Source organism: Musa acuminata, chromosome BXJ3-4, assembly GCF_036884655.1.
Source record: "Musa acuminata AAA Group cultivar baxijiao chromosome BXJ3-4, Cavendish_Baxijiao_AAA, whole genome shotgun sequence".
NCBI lineage: Eukaryota > Viridiplantae > Streptophyta > Magnoliopsida > Zingiberales > Musaceae > Musa > Musa acuminata.
This window is the reverse complement of record NC_088352.1, coordinates 15,983,563-16,003,722: the sequence shown is the minus strand read 5'-3', so window position 1 is coordinate 16,003,722 and position 20,160 is coordinate 15,983,563.

Genomic DNA, 20,160 nt, shown 5'->3' with positions numbered 1-20,160 from the left:
GTTTTGTTACCCATTTTTGCTGCTCAGGGGATGATATATTTCGCTCCAAAAAGTACTTGAGGCTTTTATGGTCAGTTTTAATTTGAAATCGTCGGCCAATCAAGTAGGGTCTCCACCTCGTTGTTGCACGCACAATGGCGAGCATCTCCTTATCATATGTTGACCTATTTTGATGGGAAGGAGATAATGCCTTGCTAGCATATGTGAGTGGTCGACCATCTTGCATGAGAATGACTCCAATTCCGACTCCAGATGCGTCGGCCTCAATAATGAAGGGTTGGTTGAAATCTGGTAGTGTTAGCACCGGCATCGTCGTCATGGCTGCCTTAAGTTTGTCGAAGGCAGCAGAGTCTCTGTCCGACCATTGGAAGACATCTTTTTTTAGTAAGGAAGTAAGTGGTGCACTGATCTCTCCATAGTTTTTCATGAACTTGCAGTAGTAGCCTGTTAAACCCAGAAAGCCATGTAGTAATTTTATGTTCCTCGAGGTCAACCAGTTTTGCATTGCTCCAATTTTCAAGGGGTCTACTGCCACACCTTCCTCTAATATGATATGCCCAAGATATTCCACCTTCTTTTGAAGAAAGCAAAAATTCATAGTGGTTGTTGTGTGTTCAAAAGGTGGTTTTCGGTATATCTTCTTTGCATACTCGTATTTAATGATACCTGGATCGAAGGTCCAGCTTTGCGAAGATTTATGCTCCCTTTCATCTAGCAACTCATCTACTACTGGAATAGGGTATTTATCCTTGATAGTTATGTCATTGAGAGCTCGGTAATCAACACATAATCGCCATATTCCATCCTTCTTGCGTACAAGTAGCACCGGTGAAGAGTAGAGGTTGCAACTTGGCCGAATAACTCCTGTTTCAAGCATCTCTTTTACAATCCTTTCTATTTCATCCTTCTGGAGATGTGGATACCGATATGGCTGAGTATTTACTGGGGATTTGACTGAAAAAATCATTATACAATTATCATGCCAACGAGTAAGAGGTAGGTTGTGCGGCTCGTCAAATATATCTGAAAATTCAACAAGCAAAAGAAATAGATTTGGATCTTCAAATTGTATTGGCTCTCCTTTAATTTGCTGCTCAAGTTGTACCAAAAAGCCCCTGCATACTTTATGCAAAACCTTCTCCATTTGTTGTGTGCAAATCATCGTTTTGTCGCCCTCACGTTTCCCGTGCAGTATCACCTGTTTCTCCGTACTGTAAAATTTTATAATTAGTTGCATAAAATTCCAAGAAATATCACCTAATGTCAGTAACCATTTAATTCTGAGTATGGCCTCATGATCATCAATAGGGAGGAGGAAGAAATCAGCAATTATCTCTTTGTCCTACAGCAACAGTTTCACCTGCGGGCACCTATGATCACACTTTAAAATCCATCCGTTGGCGATCGGAACGATAAACCTGCTGCAATTCTCAATATGTAAGTTCATATGGACAGCAACCTTACTGTTTAGGAAGTTATTAGTGCTGCCCGTGTCAATGAGAACAGTGATCGGTTGTTGTTTGAGAAGGCCTCCAACTTACATCGTTTGCGGGTTTGAGTAGCCAGCTAGTGTATGTATCGTAACTTCGGTCGGTTATGGCTCTTCTTCTGTATCTTCTTCTTCATGTTCAAGGCTCTCTTCTAGATATTCAATGACCTCTTCTTCTATCGGTTCAATTATAAGAAGTCCCCCTTTACTACAACGATGCTCACGGCTCCACGGCTCGTCACAATGCCAACATAACCCCTTCGCATATCGCTCCTGAAGATCTTCTCTTGTTAACTTCTTTGGTGTAGGGACTTGGTCGATAGTAGGCGGGGCTGAGGGCTTCAATATTACTGGTTGAGGAGCGACCCTAGTCCTCCGAGCTTCATGGTTCAATTGCTCCTCTTGATGTCGTGCAAAAGAGATAGCTGCCATAAGTGTATACGGTTGTCGTGCTTTAACTTCTCCTCGGATCTCCGGCTTCAAGCCCTCAACGAAGGTCCTCAATAGCTGTTTTTTAGACCAATCATGAGTTTGATTAGATAACCTTTCAAACCTAGTTTGGAACTCCTGAATGGTAGAGGTTTGTCGGATCTTTGCTAGTTGTTCGTCAATATTCTCGTAATCGATTGGTCTGAAGCGTATCAGAAGTCCTTCTTTGAATTGTCGCCATGAAAAGACTCCATAAGTATGTTCAAACTAGTCAAACCACTGTATAGCATCCCCTTCAAGATGTATAGCTGTAATTTTCACCATAGATGCATCCGAGGTTTTATGGTACCGAAAATATCGCTCCGCGCGCGAGATCCAACCAATTGGATCTCCTTCTTCCCATCTAGGGAAGTCCACTCTCATGCATGGATAGTCTGGGTCCGTCATAGATCTTCCCTTCTCTTGGAAGTCATATCTTCGGGCTTGGTGCGATTGGGCAAAGCTCTCTCCTTGATGTGATTTCTTCGGGCTTAGTGGTCGACCCAATCTGAGTTCGGTAAAGAGCGTCCGAATCTTATCCTCCATTCGCACATCGAAGGCTTCAAATTTAGCATTGATTACTTCCTCAGATGCTATAGTATATGCCACCAAATCTGTAATGTTAAGATCTCTCTTTTGTTATTGGGTTAAATGCATGTATTGGTTGAGAAAGGTGATGGTCGAAAGGGTTGGTGGATTGGTGGATGTAGGCTACGGTTTAGGATTTTTTTTGGCTATTTTGGGTGCAGTTTGAGGGTGTGATTTGGTGGAGTTTTAGGGCTGTGGATGAATGTTTTAGATATATGGTAGATGGTAGCAAAGGTTTGATAGAAATCATTGGAAGTTACAGCAAGTATGTGCTGTCTTGTAAGAGCAGAATTGTCGTCGAAGAAACAGCGGTTCCTCAATAGATCAATCTTAGATGGAAGCCAAGATGATCTATGAAGTCTATAAGATTAAGACAACAATATGCGGCTGAAATTTTCTGCAGCACAGATTTTTAAGTTTAGCAGATTGGACGTAAAAGATCAATAGTTTATATTAAGAATTTTTTGATGAAACCAAAGGGAAGTCCACTATTAGGAAGTGTCAAAGCTATCATAAAAATTTCGTAGAGATTTGGATAGAAAAAACATAGTATCAAGATCAAACAAACAGTGCTATGCGACTGAAATTTTAAAGTGCAGATTTTCAAGTATAGCAGATTAGATGTAAAATATCAATGGTTTATATGGAGAATTTTTGATAAAACCAAAGGGAAATCTGCTATTAGGTAGTGTCAAAGATGTCACAAAAAATTCACAAAGATTTGGATAGAAAAAACACAGTAGCAAGATCAAACAGATAGTGTTATACGGTTGGAATTCTATAATGTATTTTTCGTCATAGAGATGAAAACTTTATGACGAAAAGTTTATGCAGCAATATAGGAATAATTTATTGGGGAGTTCTAAATAAGGATAACTAAATTTTAGCAGCAGTAAAGTAGAAAACCAGAACCTGTTGCAATTCACGGGGAGACTAAAGGATGATCCAAGGTGGTGGAGATGACGACGGAATTTAACAATGATCTCTTGAGCAATTATGGGAATTGCTTTGGGCGGTTGTGGAGTGTTGATGGAATTTTGTGGAAGGGCAGCGAGACGCCAAGAATGCTGCTCTGATACCAGGTGTTAGAACCCTTGTAGATTCTAAACTTGGGGTTGATCTCTTTAGGGGATCGGCCTCCTTGGAACTCTATAGGGGTTCCTCCCTCCAAGTTGCTACTCAAAGGCTGCAGAAAAGATTCATCTATTGCTTATGAAAAGTGGTGGATTACATGACTATTTATACGGCTTCTAAACCCTAACTCCTAATAGGACTCTTACATAAGACTCCTACTTCTAAACAACTCCTAATATGACTCCTACTCAAGACTCCTACTTCTAACCAACTCCTAATAGGACTCCTACTCAAGACTCATATTCCTTTACAACTCCTTATTGTTCTCTAAGAAATAACCTCCTAACCCTAGCCGGCCACTTCACCTTTTTAATAGGGGTCGGCTTAGGTAAGTTTTACATGAATGTCCCTCTCAATTAGGACTCTCCTAGCTAGAGTCCTAACACCACCCTAATGATAATAAACGAGGATATAGAACTGAAAGCAAAATACTCACCACTCAAGGACGCATCCAAGAGATACAGAGTTCAAAAGAGCACTCTAAGAGAGCTTCTGCCAATATCCTCAGTTTTCTAAAGTCTTTTCTAAGCCCTAAACCCCAAAATAAATACTAGTGCATCAAACAACCCTTCATGCATAGGAAATTTTGAAATTAAGTGCTTTACAACTGTCAATCAACTCTATTAATGTATTCCTTAGCTATGAAGAAAAGCACCATGATACAGGTTTACAGTTGCCAACCAACTCCATTAATGTATTCCTTTGTGCTGGGATTATGCTGATGAGCTATCTTAACTGAGTAGGCTGAGTTGAAGATTATGTAGCAATATTGTTGGTTGAAAAAAATATCATATTATCAGTATGGTCCATATGAGCAGATTGTAGCAAATTAGATACTCCCGTGTCACCAATAGGAAATCTTGGCATATCTGGATTTTAAATTTTATTTGTTGGCCATAGTTAAGAGTTATAGTCTACAGCATGTGTAGTCATAACTACCACATGAGTACTCTATGAGTTACCTAGCTTCGTCTATAACTTGTATAGAAAAAGCTATTTGTAGAAATTTACACAAAATCAATTTAATTTTACTTATAAAAAAAAAAGTTTCATTAGAGTCATTGGTAAACTGTTCTTTTTTTTTTTATAAGTAAAAGTAAGTTGATTTTGTGTAAAATTTCAACTTATTTTGTGCAAAGGCTATGAATGCCTTATTTTGTGCACTTGATAAAAACGAATTTAATCGTATTTCAACTTGTGAAACCGCATTTGATATTTGGCACACACTCAAAGTGACTCACGAAGGCACAAGTAGAGTGAAAGAGTCAAAAATCAATCTTTTGTTACACTCTTTTGAACTTTTCCGAATGAAACCAAGTGAGACTATTGGCGACATGTTTACCCGTTTCACGGATGTCGTCAATGGTCTAAAAGGACTCGAAAAAAGTTTTTCGGATTTTGAGCTCGTAAATAAGATTCTAAGATCCCTTCCTAAGAGTTGGGATCCTAAAGTCACTGCTATTCAAGAGGCGAAAGATCTAAACAACTTCCCTCTTGAAGAACTAATTGGGTCATTAATGACCTACGAGATGACTTGCAAAGCTCATGAAGAGCAAGAAGACATCCTTCCAAAGAACAGGAAGGATATGGCACTTAGAACTTTAGAAGACTACTTGAGAGAAAACTCAAGTGATGCTGTGACGATGACTTGGCACTTCTAACAAGAAAATTTAAAAAATTCATTAAAAGAAACAAGTTTAAGAATGACACAAAAAACAAACTTGAACCCAAGAAGGACCAAGTTATTTGCTATGAGTGCAAAAAGCCAAGACACTACAAGAGTGATTGTCCTCAAGTCAAAAAGAGAACATCAAAGAAGAAGGCGCTCAAAGCAACATGGGATGATTCGAGCGCGTCCGAATAAGAGGAGTCCAACACCGAGCAAGTTGCTCATTACGCCTTAATGGCCATCGGAGAGGAGGTAACAAATTTAATAGATGCAGATTTATCGTTTGATGAATTATTAAATGCCTTCCATGACTTATTTGATGAATGCAAGATTATTAGTAGAAAATACAAATTGCTAAAAAAGGAGCATGATAGTCTTACTTGTAATTTCGATAAGTTAAAAGCTGAATATCATGATAGTTTAGGCTCATGCATAAAATGTCATGATCTAGAAACTCTCCAAAAGGAAAACTTGCTACTTAAGGACACCTTGAAGAAATTTGAGGTTTGGTAGCAAGTCATTGAACATGATCCTTGCAAACAAGGGCCACATTCCCAAAAGAAGTGGAATTGGATTTGTGAGAAGTCCTCACCAAAATCCAACCACCTTGATAAAAGGACCTATCTTACATGTTCGACACCAAAGCAAATGCAACTTTTGTTGCAAACTTGGACACAAAATGCATTATTGTCCATTCAAGAGAATTAGTCCGAATAAATTAATTTGGGTTCCTAAAGGAACCATGATAAATTCTATGCAACATGATAAACAATGTAGATCTATTTTTAAGGCACCCAAAAGCAAATGGGTACCTAAAAATCATCCTTTCTTGTAGAAACCTATACCATCGCAAGCTAGGAGCAAGAGATGGTACCTTGATAGTGGATGCTGAAGGCATATGACCGGAGATCCAGCTTAATTCTCTAAGCTCACTAGCATAGACGAAGGCTATGTCACCTTCGGAGACGACAACAAGGGTAAAATCATTGGTAAAGGAACCATAGGTAACAAATCCAACTTCTTTATTGAAGATGTTTTGTTAGTTGATGGTTTAAAACAACCTCTTGAGCATTAGTCAATTATGTGATAAAGGATACATTGTCAGATTCGAATCTAATGCTTGCATCATTGAAAAACCACACAAAAACATGTCTATGATTGCATTAAAACAAAATAACGTATACACTATTGACATCAATGATTTATGTAATGAAATATGTTTTTCGGTTTTGAATGAGGATACTTGGCTATGGCATAGAAGATTTGGTCATGCTAGCATGAAACTAATCACTCAAATATCATCTAAAGAACTTGTAAGAGGAATTTCTCATATCAAGTTCATCAAAGATAATGTATGTGATGCTTGCCAATTAGGTAAACAAATTAAGGGTAGTTTCAAATCTAAGAATCAAATAAGCACCTCCAGGCCCTTACAATTGATCCATATGGACTTGTTCGGACTAATCTCTACATCAAGCCTAGGAGGTAGCAAATACGCCTTAGTCATTGTGGATGACTATAGCAGATACACATGGACTTACTTCTTAAAACAGAAAAATGAATGCTTTAGATATTTTACCAAGTTTTGTAAACTTATTCAAAATGAGAAGGGTTCTATGATTTCGTCAATTAGAAGTGATCAGGGTGGAGAATTTCAAAACCATGATTTCCAAGAATTTTGTGAACTCAATGGATATAACCATAATTTCTCTACTCCAAGAAATCCTCAACAAAATGGAGTAGTAGAAAGAAAAAATCAAAATTTACAAGAAATGGCAAGAACCATGTTAAATGAACATAGCCTACCCAAATATTTTTGGGCCGAAGCCGTAAACACCGCATGCTATATTTTGAATGGAGTTCTAGTAAGACACTTAATCACCAAAACTCCTTATGAGTTATGGAACAACAAAAAACCCAATGTTTCATATTTTAAAGTCTTTGGGTGTAAGTGTTTTATCTTGAACGAAAAGGATAACTTAGGAAAATTTGATGCTAAATCCGATGAAGGAATCTTTCTTGGTTATTCTTCGGTTTCTAAAGCTTTTCGTATCTTCAATAAAAGATCATTGAAGAATCCATTCATGTTGTTTTCAATGAGATTTCCGAAATTAGGAAAAACGATTTTAGGAGGATTGGATTTAAATGAAACCCCGTCTCCAACTAGCAACTTGGATGCATCCACTTCCAAAACATCCTTACCCGAGGATTGGAAGTATGTAGATGCTCATCCTAAGGAGCTAATCTTAGGAGACACATCAAAGGGGGTTCAAACACGATCTTCTCTTATTTTTGTGCCAACGCCGCTTTTCTCTCCCATATTGAACCCAAATGTGTTGACGAAGCCATGAAAGATGATTCATGGATTATCGCAATACAAGATGAATAGAATCAATTTGAGAGAAATGAGGTGTGGAAGCTTGTTCCTAGGCCAAATGACCATTTAGTTATTGGTACTAAATAGGTCTTTAGAAACAAGCAAGATGAAAATGGTATCGTGGTTAGAAACAAGGCTAGATTAGTGGTCAAAGGTTTCAACCAAGAAGAAGGTATCGATTACGAAGAAACCTTCACTCCCGTGGCTCGATTAGAAGCCATAAGGATGCTCCTTGCCTACGCTAGTAGTAATAATTTTAAGCTGTTTCAAATGAATGTTAAAAGCACTTTTCTTAATGGCTTTATTTCTGAAGAAGTCTATGTTGAACAACCTCCTGGATTTGAAAATAATAGCCTCCCTAATCATGTGTTTAGATTAACTAAAGCTCTCTATGGTTTAAAACAAGCTCCGAGGGCTTGGTATGAGAGACTTAGTTCTTTTCTTATTGAAAATAATTTCATAAAAGGAAAGGTTGATACTACATTATTCATCAAGAATTTTGAAAATAATTTTCTCATTGTTCAGATTTATGTTGATGATATTATCTTTGGTTCTACGAATGAATCTCTTTGTGAATCTTTTGCTAAAACTATGAGTCTTGAATTCGAAATGAGTTTAATGGGAGAGTTAACATTCTTCTTAGGTTTACAAATCAAACAACTAAGCAATGACATCTTTATTAGTCAAACTAAATATGCTATGAATTTACTAAAAAAGTTTAATATGAATAACTCAAAAGCTATTAACACTCCTATTAGCACCTCCACTAAGTTAGAAATTGATGAAAGTGGAGAAAGCTTCGATCAAAAAACTTATAAGGGTATGACAGGAAGTTTACTTTGTTAGGATCGAGAGCACTAAGAGGGGGGGGGTGAATTAGTGCAGCGGAAATCATACAGCGATTAAAAACCAAAAGCTGCGTTCGTTCAAAAACTATTATGATGCAAAAGCAAATTCTCAGTTTGTATCTAAGTGCAGTTTGCGTCTAAGCGCACATTGCGTCTAAGCGCAGTTTTGCGTCTAAGCGCAGTTTACGTCTAAACTCAGATTTACGTCTAAACGCAGTTTTACGTCTAAACGCAGATTTACGTCTAAACGCAGATTTACGTCTAAACGCAGATTTACGTCTAAACACAGTTTTACGTCTAAACGCAGATTTACGTCTAAACTCAGATTTACGTCTTAAACTCAGATTTACGTCTAAACGCAGATTTACGTCTAAACGCAGTTTTACGTCTAGACGCAGATTTACGTCTAAACTTTGAAACTTGTTTGTATACTCGCAGAAGGCAGTATGCAGTTGAAATCAAGACGTAAACGTGAACTGAAATCTGATGAGCGAGGAAAGCCGATTCACGTCTGAATGCAGTTTTACGTCTAAATGCTGAAACTCGTTCGTAAAATCGTAGAGGAAAGTTTGCAGTTATCAATAGGATCAAAATGTAAGTGTAAACTGCAAAGAAGCTCGTTCGTAAAAGCACGGAAGACAGTTCTGCAGAATCAAACGTAAACGTAAACAGTAATGTATGAAAATACGAATTTACGTCTGAATGCAGATTCGGAAGAACAGCACTTAGAACTTGTTCGTGAAAGCGCAGAGAGCAGTAGCAATGAAGGAGGTTTGCAGTAATGATAAAGTGCTCGAAAATAAACGCAAACCAGAGATTTAGAGTGGTTCGGTCAGCCTTGACCTACTCCACTTTTGGCTTCCTCCACCGACGAGGTTGCCGACGTCAACTAGGTGCCTTCCTTCAATGGGCGAAGGCTAACTGCCCTTTTACAGTTTCTCTCCTTTTGATAGGCTTAGGAGACAACCTTTACAGACCTTTCTCTCCTCACTTTACAATTGAAAACTTGAAGAACAGAAGGAGGAGACTTAAAGGCTTTACAACACTTTTGAGCTCTTAGAATCACAGAAAAGATCAAGATTTCGGTGTAGGTCTGTATCTTTTCAGTGCTGAATGGGTGGGATATTTATAGGCCCCAACCCAATTCAAAATTCGAGCTCAAAACGATCAAATCGATCAAATCCCAGAATTCTGGGATCAGGCGGTTGCACCTCTTGACTGGAGAGGTGGCACCGCCTGGCAGAGCTCGAAGACTGAGCTCGATGGTTGCATCACCTGGCAGAGCTCGAAGACTGAGCTTGGTGGTTGCATCACCTGGCAGAGCTCGAAACTGAGCTCGGTGGTTGCATCACCTGGCAGAGCTCGAAACTGAGCTCAGGCTGATGCACCTCTCTGCCAGAGCTCGAAGACTGAGCTCGGTGATTGCATCACCTGGCAGAGCTCGAGACTGAGCACAGGCTGATGCACCTCTCTGCCAGAGCTCGAAGACTGAGCTCGGTGGTTGCATCGCCTGGCAGAGCTCGAAACTTGAGCTCTGGCGGTGCTACCTCTTGGCTGGGGCGGTTGCACCTCCCAGCCTCACAGCCCTGGCGGTTGCACCTCCTGGCTGGGGCGGTTGCACCTCCCAACCTCGCAGGAAGACATAGCCTGGGCGGTGCTACCTCCAACCCTGGCGGTGGCACCTCTTCACTATTCCAGCTCACTTGGTTTGGCTCCAAACTTGGTCCAAACCAGCCCGAACTTGGGCCTAATTGGCCCCTACTTGGGTTATAGGATGAACACCTAATCCTAACCCTAATTAACGTGCTAACTATGAATTTAAAGACATTTTCTAAGCTATTACAAAGTCCGCAAGTCAAGACTTCTTCTAGCGAGCTTCCGGCAAACTTCCGGCGGTCTTCCGATGAACTCTCGGAAACCATTCTGCGGACTCCCGGCAAGCTCCTAGACTTCACGATTTGTTCTTAGCGAGTTCCAACGAGCTTCTTCGGCAAGCTCCGATCTTTCTCGGCGAGCTCCGCGAACTCCCAACGAATCTTCGGACTTCCGTCGAACTCTCGAACTCGCAACAAATCCTTCGCGCTTGACTCCGACACTTTGTTTCGCTTTATGTCTTCATCGTTATCATAGTTAATCCTGCACAATTAAAACAAAACTTCGATCGAGACAATTAATCCTAAGCAATTAACCAAGTTGTCCGGCATGTCATTGGTCCCTCGACGCTTCGTCTGATTCTTCGGCGCATCGTCCTCTCCTGCGGCCTATTGCCCAATCGGCCAGTTGACTCCGCAACTCCGATATCCTTAGCACAATACCCGCTCTTCTTGGCCCGATGCCCGAGTCCACGGCCCGAAGCCTTCTGTCGATACGTCGACCGATCCACCGGCCCGACGTCCAATCTTCTGACATGTTCCTCCGGCACAACATGATTTTCCTACTTTAATTGTCTCATCCTGATCAAGGCATCCTGCGTCACTCAAAACGCAGATTAAATCATAAACATATATCAAGTAGTTTCATCATCAAAATACGAGATTCAACATACTTTACCTCACTGCAACAAGACCAGACATCATGTTCAATGTAGGACTTTGTGTTAGATTTCAATCAAACCCTAAGATATCTCATCTCAAAGCAGTTAAAAGAATACTTAGATATCTTAATGGTACCACAAATCTAGGATTATGGTACCCAAAATCAGAGAATCTTGAGTTAATTGCTTATGCTGATACAGACTTTGTTGGCTGTAGACTAGATAGAAAAAGCACATATGGAACATGTCAATTTTTAGGACATACCCTTGTTTCCTGGTCATCTAAGAAATAAAACTCGGTTGCACTATCAACAACCGAAGCTGAATATATTGCAACAAGTGCATGCTGTGCACAAGTTGTATGGATGGAAAACACCTTAGAAGATTATAAAGTTAATCCTAAAAATATTCCAATTAAATGTGATAACACAAGTGCAATATGCTTAACAAAGAATCCTATACAACACCCAAGAATAAAACATATTGATATTAGACATCACTTTATATGAGATCATGTTACTAATCATGATGTAATCATAGAGTTCATTGATACTAAACATCAACTAGTTGATATTTTTACAAAACCTCTAAGTGAAGAACAATTTGATTTCATAAGAAGATAATTATGAATGTTGATGTGTTCGAATACATAAACTAGTTAAAATTATTTTTCGAACTTTATTGAATGATCAAATCATTTGATTACCATTACATGCCTAAATAACATGTTGGAAATTATGTGTTGAATACAAAAATGTTTTGCCTTCATGATTGTATTTGAAAATCTGTAGCATAGTCTTGTCCGAATGCATGAAAGAATTCATTTCATTTTTGGATTCGCTTAACAATTGGAATGCTAAAAATCGGATTTTCTCATACACTCTTATGAAAAGTATTTTTTTTAAATGGATTTGATGAAATGATTCCTGCTTATGAATTCCATCTTGAAATATGGATGATAGTATTTTTACTTGCAAAAAGCTATTTCACACACATATCTTGACTCAAAGTAAACTCGTATCACAAATGGCTTTTCTCCTTCATGCAAAAAGATTATAACAAATAAAAAGGAAGAAGTATTCAAAGCAATCTACAAATTATGCTTTCCATTATATGCTTGATTTCCTATCACTTACTATTGGAAAATAATATGAACCCAGTAAAGGCATGAACAATTATCGCACTTATGCTCAAAATTTGCTTATACTATTATCCTGGTATCACAACTACCATGCTTTTTGTTGATGACAAAGGGGGAGAAATATCTGAATTGATGCTATACACACTGATACTATAATTATGCCATGCTTGCATCATCGAGAAATATATGAATTGATGCTATAAACACTGATGCTATGATTATGCCATGCTTGCATCACCAAGAGATATATGAACAAATGCTATGATTAATTTGCATTATGCCTTGTTTGTATCGTGTCAAGATATCAAACAAAAAACTTACATCGAAAATCTACGAGTTGATATCTTACAAAATGATGAATTGCTACTATTACCATCATTCAAACTTGTTATATTTGAAAATGAATGTCAAGCCTTGACAACATCTCCAGAGAGATACATCATGATGGGAATCATGATGGGAGTATTGATAAGTTCAAATGATTTTAACTTATCAATATGTCTCTTGAATTCTTAGGTTTTGAATTCAAGAATGACTTATCTCAAGTATGGCATATAGACAGGGGGAGTTAAGGTTAACTCCATTATCAATTGATTGTCATCATAAAAAAGGGGGAGATTGTTGAATCTCGGATTTTGATGATGAAGTCCAATTGTCATTTGTTATCTAATCTATATGTTGAGATAAGTGTGCAGGATTAACTACGATGAAAGTAAGACATGCAGTAGGAGTTGCGCCGGAGTCAAAACAATGATCACTTTGGGAGTTCGAGAGTTCGACGGAAGTTCGGACAGTCGTCGGAGGTTCTACGAGAACAAATCTGAGAAGTCCATAAGCTTGCCAAAGAAGCTCGTCGGAACTCGCCAAGTGAATCGTCGCAAGTCCTGGAGTTTGCCGGAAGTCCGCAGAAGCATCACCGAGGGTTCATCGGATGATCGACGGAAGTACACCGGAAGCTCGTCGAAAGAAGCGATTGATGCACCGGAGCAAGTTGTAGTAAATGTCTTAGGAAAAATCGTAGTTAGCACAATGATTAAGTTGGAAATGGGAGGTGATCCCATTAACTTAATCTTGGGGCAATTGGGCCCCTGAAAAACCCAAATTGGGCCGAATGGATCAACCCATTCGGACCCTGATTTCTGCCAGGCGGTTGAACCGCCTAAGGCTGGAGGTTGCACCGCCTGGGCTCAGTCTCCGAGTGAGACTGGGAGGTGCAACCACTCCAGCCAGGCGGTGGCACCGCCTGGGCTCAGTCTCCAAGCGAGACTGGGCGGTGCAACCTCCCCTGACAGGAGGTGGCACCGCTTGAGCTCGGTCTTCGAGCTCTGCTAGGCGGTGCAACCGCCTTAGTCAGGAGGTGCAACCGCCCCTGACAGAGGAGGTACCGCCCAGCGGCTCAGTCTTCGAGCTCTGCTAGGCGGTGCTACCGCCTCAGTCAGGAGGTGCAACCGCCTGATCCCAGAATTCCAGGAATTGACAGTTTTGAGCTCCAAATTTGAACTGGGTTGGGGCCTATAAATACCCCACCCATTCAGCACTGAAAGGGCATGAACTTACACCGAAATCTTGATCTTTTTATGTGATTCTTAGAGCTCAAAATTGTTGTAAAGGCCAAAAGTTCTTCTCCCTCTGTTCTTCCAAGTTCTGAGTTATAAAGAGAGGAGAGAAAATTCTGTAAGGGTTGTCTCCTAAGCCCGTCAAAAGGAGTGAAACTGTAAAAGGGTGGTTGGCCTTTGCTTATTGAAGGAAGGCCTCTAGTTGACGTCGGTGACCTCGTCGATGGAGGAAGCCAAAAGTGGAGTATGTCAAGATTGACCGAACCACTCTAAATCTCGTTTTGCATTTACTTTGAGCATATTATCTTTACTGCAAACCCCCTCTAAAGCTAACTGCTTTATACGTAGATACGATCGGGTTTCATGTTTTGCACTTTCCGAATCAACGTTTAGACGTAAATCTATTTTTTCGTACGATCATCATATTTCAGTTTGCGGTTACGTTTTGATTTCAATCATAACTGCAAACTGCCTTTATATCCTTGCTTAAATTGCATCTCACCTAATCAAGTGATTTACGAATCAGCATTTAGACGTAAATCAGCTTCTTCATATGAACATCGTATTTCAGTTTGCGCTTATATTCTGGTTTTCATCATAACTGCAAACTGCCTTCATAGATTGATTTTAACGTCATCTCGCTTGATCTTAAGTTAAAGTAATCTTAGAATCGGCTTTCACACTGAAATCATTTTTATCGTTCGAACGTGTTTTATCGTTGAAAGATTTCCGCTGCACTAATTCACCCCCCCCCCCCCCCCCCTCTTAGTGCTCTTGATCCTAACGGAATGAATGTTGTTGCAGATGCGCTTTCGCAGCTACCTGAGCAAGCTAAATTTTCGGCCGTTTCACTTCTGACCAGCGACTTCCTTAAGGATATTAAGATGGAATGGTAGGAAGATTCAGAGACCAGTAAGATAAAAAAAAAATAGAGGAAGCACCAAGCTCCGTAGCTCATTACAATAGGGACTCAAAACAATTATGCTACAAGGGTCGCATTGTGCTTGTGACAAATTCTACTTGCATCTTCAAGAGCAGATTTTGGACAAAGTTATTCCATATGCAGGGTACTAAATTGAAAAGGAGTACGACATGTCACCCATAAACCAATAGCCAGATGAAAGTTTTAAATAGGTGCTTGGAGACAGCCCAAAGCCACCCACCAAATATGACTACCCAAAGAGAACTCCAGACCAAGCCAAGTGCCATTATTGATCGACAGATTGTGACTCGACGATGACGACCCACAAATGAAGTGCTAATATAGTGGGCAAACCTACCAATAGAAGATGCCACTTGGGAGAACTATGATGACTTGAAGATCAAATTCCCAGAATTTATGAATCATCAGCCTCGAGGACAAGGTTGATTTGAAGAGGGCGGCGGGTCTGTTAGGACTCTAGCTTGGAGTGTCCTAATTGAGAGGGACATTCATGTAAAACCTACCTAAGCCGACCCCTATTAAAGAGATGAAGAGGCCGACTGGGGTTAGAAGGTTGTTTCTTAGAGAAGAATTATGAGTTGTAAAGGAATAGGAGTCTTATTAGGAGTTGGTTAGAAGTAGGAGTCTTGAGTAGAAGTCCTATTATGAGTTAGGGTTTAAAAGCCCTATAAATAGTCATGTATTCCTCCTCTTTTCGTAAGCAATAGATGAATCTTTTCTGCATCCTTTGAGTAGTAACTTGGAGGGAGGAACCCCTATAGAGTTCCATGGAGGCCGATCCCCTAAAGAGATCAACCCAAAGTTTAGAATCTGCAAGGGTTCTAACGGTAGTTTATTCAGAAGAGCCTGCCATGTACATAAGGAATGTGTCTGTGTTAGAACTCTTGCAGATTCTAAACTTGGGGTTGATCTCTTTAGGGGATCGGCCTCCTTAGAACTCTATAGGGGTTCCTCCCTCCAAGTTGCTGCTAAAAGGCAGCAGAAAAGATTCATCTATTGCTTATGAATAGAGAAGGAATACATGGCTATTTATAGGGCTTCTAAACCCTAACTCCTAATAGGACTCTTACTTAAGACTCTTACTTCTAACCAACTCCTAATAGGACTCCTACTCAAGACTCTTATTCCCTTACAACTCCTAATTCTTCAATAAGAAAAACCTCCTACATAAATGCTCCTCTCAATTAGGACTCTCCTAGCTAGAGTCCAAACAGAATGTCCCTCTCAATTAGGACTCTCCTAGCTGGAGTCCTAATTGTTTTACATGAATGTCCCTCTCAATTAGGACTCTCCAAGCTAGAGTCATAACAAACCCGTCCTCTTCAAATCAGCCTTGTCCTCGAGGCTGATGATTCGTGAATTATAGGAATTTGATCTTCAAGTCGTCATAGTTCTCCCAAGTGGCATCTTCTATTGGTAGGTTCGCCCATTGTATTAGCACTTCATTAGTGGGTCATCGTCGTCGAGTCACGATCCGTCGATCAATAATGGCATTTGGCTGGGTCTGGAGTTCTCTTTGGGTAGTCATATTTGGTGGGTGGCTTTGGGCTGTCTCCAAGCACCTATTTACAACTTCCGTTTGGCCGTCGGTTTGTGGGTGATATGTCATACTCCTTTTCAATTTAGTACCTTTATAGTGTAATTCTTTTGAGTCCCAATTGTAATGAGCCATGGGGCTTGGTGCTTCCTCCAATTTTTTTATAATCTTAGTAGTATCTGAATCTTCCTGCCATTCCATCTTAATATCCTCAAGGAAGTCGCTGGTCGGAAGTGAAACGACCGAAACTTCAACTTGCTCGGGTAGTTGCGAAAGCGCATCTACAAGAACATTCTCTTTCCCCTTTTTGTAAGTTATTTCAAAATCAAATCCAAGAAGTTTTGTTACCCATTTTTGCTGCTTAAGGGGTGGTATCTTTCGCTCCAAAGAGTACTTGAGGCTTTTATGGTCGGTTTTAATTTGAAACCGTCGACCAATCAAGTAGGGTCTCCACCTCTTTGCTGCGCGCACAATGGCGAGCATCTCCTTATCATATGTTGACTTATTTTGATGGGAGGGAGATAATCCCTTGCTAGTGTATGCGAGTGGTCGACCATCTTGCATGAGAATGGCTCCAATTCTGACTCCAGATGCGTCGGCCTCAAAATGAAGGGTCGGTTAAAATCTGGTAGTGTTAGCACCGACGTCGTCGTCATGGCTGCCTTAAGTTTGTCGAAGGTAGCGGAGGCTCTATCAGACCATTGGAAGACATTTTTTTTCAGTAAGGAAGTAACTGGTGTACTAATCTCTCCATAGTTTTTCACGAACTTGCGGTAGTAGCCTGTTAAACCCAGAAAGCCATGTAGTAATTTTATGTTCCTCGGGGTCAGCCAGTTTTGCATTGCTCCAATTTTGAAGGGGTCTACTGCCACGCCTTTCTCTGATATGATATGCCCAAGATATTCCACCTTCTTTTGAAGAAAGCAAAAATTCATAGTGGTTGTTGTGTGTTCAAAAGGTGGTTTTCGGTATGTCTTCTTCGCATACACTTATTTTATGATACCCGGATCAAAGGTCCAACTTTGTGAAGATTTGTGCTCCCTTAGCAACTCATCTACTACTGGAATAGGGTATTTATCCTTGATGGTTATGCCATTGAGAACTCGGTAATCAACACATAATCGCCATATTCCATCCTTCTTTCGTATGAGGAGCACCGGTGAAAAGTAGGGGCTGCAACATGGCCGAATAACTCCTGTTTTGATCATCTCTTTTACAATCCTTTCTATTTCATCCTTCTGGAGATATGGATACTGATATGGCTGAGCATTTGCTGTAGATTTGCCTGGAAGAATCGTTATACAATGATCATGCCGACGGGTAAGAGGTAGGTTGCACGGTTCATCAAATATATCTAAAAATTCAGCAAGCAAAGGAAGTAGATTTGGATCTTCAAATTTTGTTGGCTCTCCCATAGTTTGCTGCTCAAGTTGTACCAAAAGGCCGCTACATGCTTTATGCAAAACCTTCTTCATTTGTTGTGTGCAAATCGTCGTTATGTCGCCCTCACGTTTCCCGTTCAGTATCACCTATTTCTCCTTACTGTAAAATTTCATAATTAGTTGCATAAAATTCCAAGAAATATCATATAATATCATCAACCATTTAATTATGAGCATGGCCTCATGATCATTAAGAGGGAGAAGGAATAAATCTGCAATTATCTCTTGGTCCTGTAGCAAAAGTTTCTCCTGCGGGCGTCTACGATCACAATTCAAAATCCGTCCGTCGACGATCTTAACATTAAACCTGCTGCAATTCTCAATAGGTAAGGCCATCTGGATAGTAAACTTACTATTTAGAAAGTTATTAGAACTGCCCGTGTCAACGAGAACAGTGATCGGTTGTTGTTTGAGAAGGCCTCCAACTTTCATCGTTTGCGGGTTTGAGTAGCCGGCTAGTGCATGTACCGTAACTTCAGTCGGTTGTGGGTCTTCTTCTGTATCCTCTTCTTCATGTTCACGGCTCTCTTCTGGATGTTCAATGACCTCTTCTTCTATTGGTTCAATCATAAGAAGTCTCCCTTTACTACAGCGATGCTCACGGCTCCACAGCTCGTCACAATGCCAACATAACCCCTTCGCATATCGCTCCCGAAGCTCTTCTCTTGTTGACCTCTTTGGTGTAAGGACTTGGTCGATAGTAGGGTGGGCTGAGAGCTTCAATATTACTGGTTGAGGAGTGACCCTAGTCCTCCGAGCTTCATGGTTCAATTGCTCCTCTTGATGTCGTGCGAAAGAGATATTTGTTTAACTTCTCCTCGGATCTCTGGCTTCAAGCCCTCAATAAAGGTCCTCAATATTTGTTTTTGAGACCAATCACGAGTTTGATTAGATAACCTTTCAAACCTGGTTTGGTACTCCTGAATGGTGGAGGTTTGTCGGATCTTTACTAGTTGTTCGTCAATATTCTCGTAATCGATTGGTCTGAAGCGAATCAGCAGTCCTTCTTTGAATTGTTGCCATGAAAGGACTCCATAAGTATGTTCAAACCAGTCAAACCACTGTATAGCATCCCCTTCAAGATGTATAGCTGCAATTTTTACCATAGATACATCCGCGGTTTTGTGGTACCGAAAATATCGCTCCGCGCGCGAGATCCAACCAATCGGGTCTCGTTCTTCCCATCTAGGGAAGTCCACCCTTATGTGTAGATAGTTGGGATCGATCATAAAGCCTCCCCTCCCTTAGAACTCATCTCTTCAGGCCTGGTGCGATTGGGCAAAGCTCTCTCCGTGATATGATTTTTTCGGGCTTAGTAGTCGGCCCAATCTGAGTTCGGTAAAGAGCGTCCGAATCTTATCCTCCATTCGCGCCTCCAAGGCTTCGAATTTAGCATCGATTGCCTCCTTAAATGCCATAGTATATGCCTCCAAATCTATGATGTTAAGATCTCTCTTTTGTTGTCAGGTTAAAGAAATGTATAGGTTGAGAGAAGTGATGGTCGAAAGGGTTGGTGGATCGGTGGATATAGGCTACGATTTAGGCTTGTTTTATGGTTGTTTTGGGTGCAGTTTGCGGGTGTGGTTTGGTAGAGTTTTAGGGCTATGGATGAAAGTTTTGGATCTATGGTAGATGGTAGCAAAGGTTTGACAAAAATCTGTGGAAGTTGCAGCAAGTATGTGCTGTCTTGTAAGAGTATAATTGTCGTCGAAGAAACAACGGTTTCTCGATGTAATTTCCACCAAAAACTTGAGAGAATTGAGGAGGGAATTGATAGCAAAATCACAGTTTATATGACAGCAAGGATATCTAATTTAATCAAGAAAATTTCAGCAGTATAACAGCAAGGAAATTGATGCAAGTTGCAATTGCAGAATTATCGTCGAAAAATTTCAGCGGGTTACGATGAAAATTTATAGCAACATAAAATCGTTTTTAGAGATGAATTTCTTGATAGATCAATCTTAGATGGAAGCCAAGATGATCTATGAAGTGTATAAGAAATTTCATTCAAAAAAGATTGCAAATAGATGGGTTAAGGCAACGATATGCAGCTGAAATTTTCTGTAGCATAGATTTTCAAGTACAGCAGATTGGACATAAAAGATCAGTAGTTTATATTGAGAATTTTTCGATGAAACCAAAGGAAATTCTACTTTTAGGAAGTGTCAAAAATGTCATAAAAATTTCGTAGAAATTTGGATAGAAAAAGCACAGTAGCAAGATCAAACAGATGGTGTTATGCGACTTGAATTCTGCAATTCAAGTGCAGCAGATTGGACATAAAAGATCAGTAGTTTATATTGAGAATTTTTTGATGAAACCAAAGGAAAATCCACTGTTAGGAAGTGTCAAAGATGTCATAAAAATTTTGTAGAAATTTGGATAGAAAAAGCACAGTAGCAAGATCAAACAGATGTGCTATGCGGCTGGAA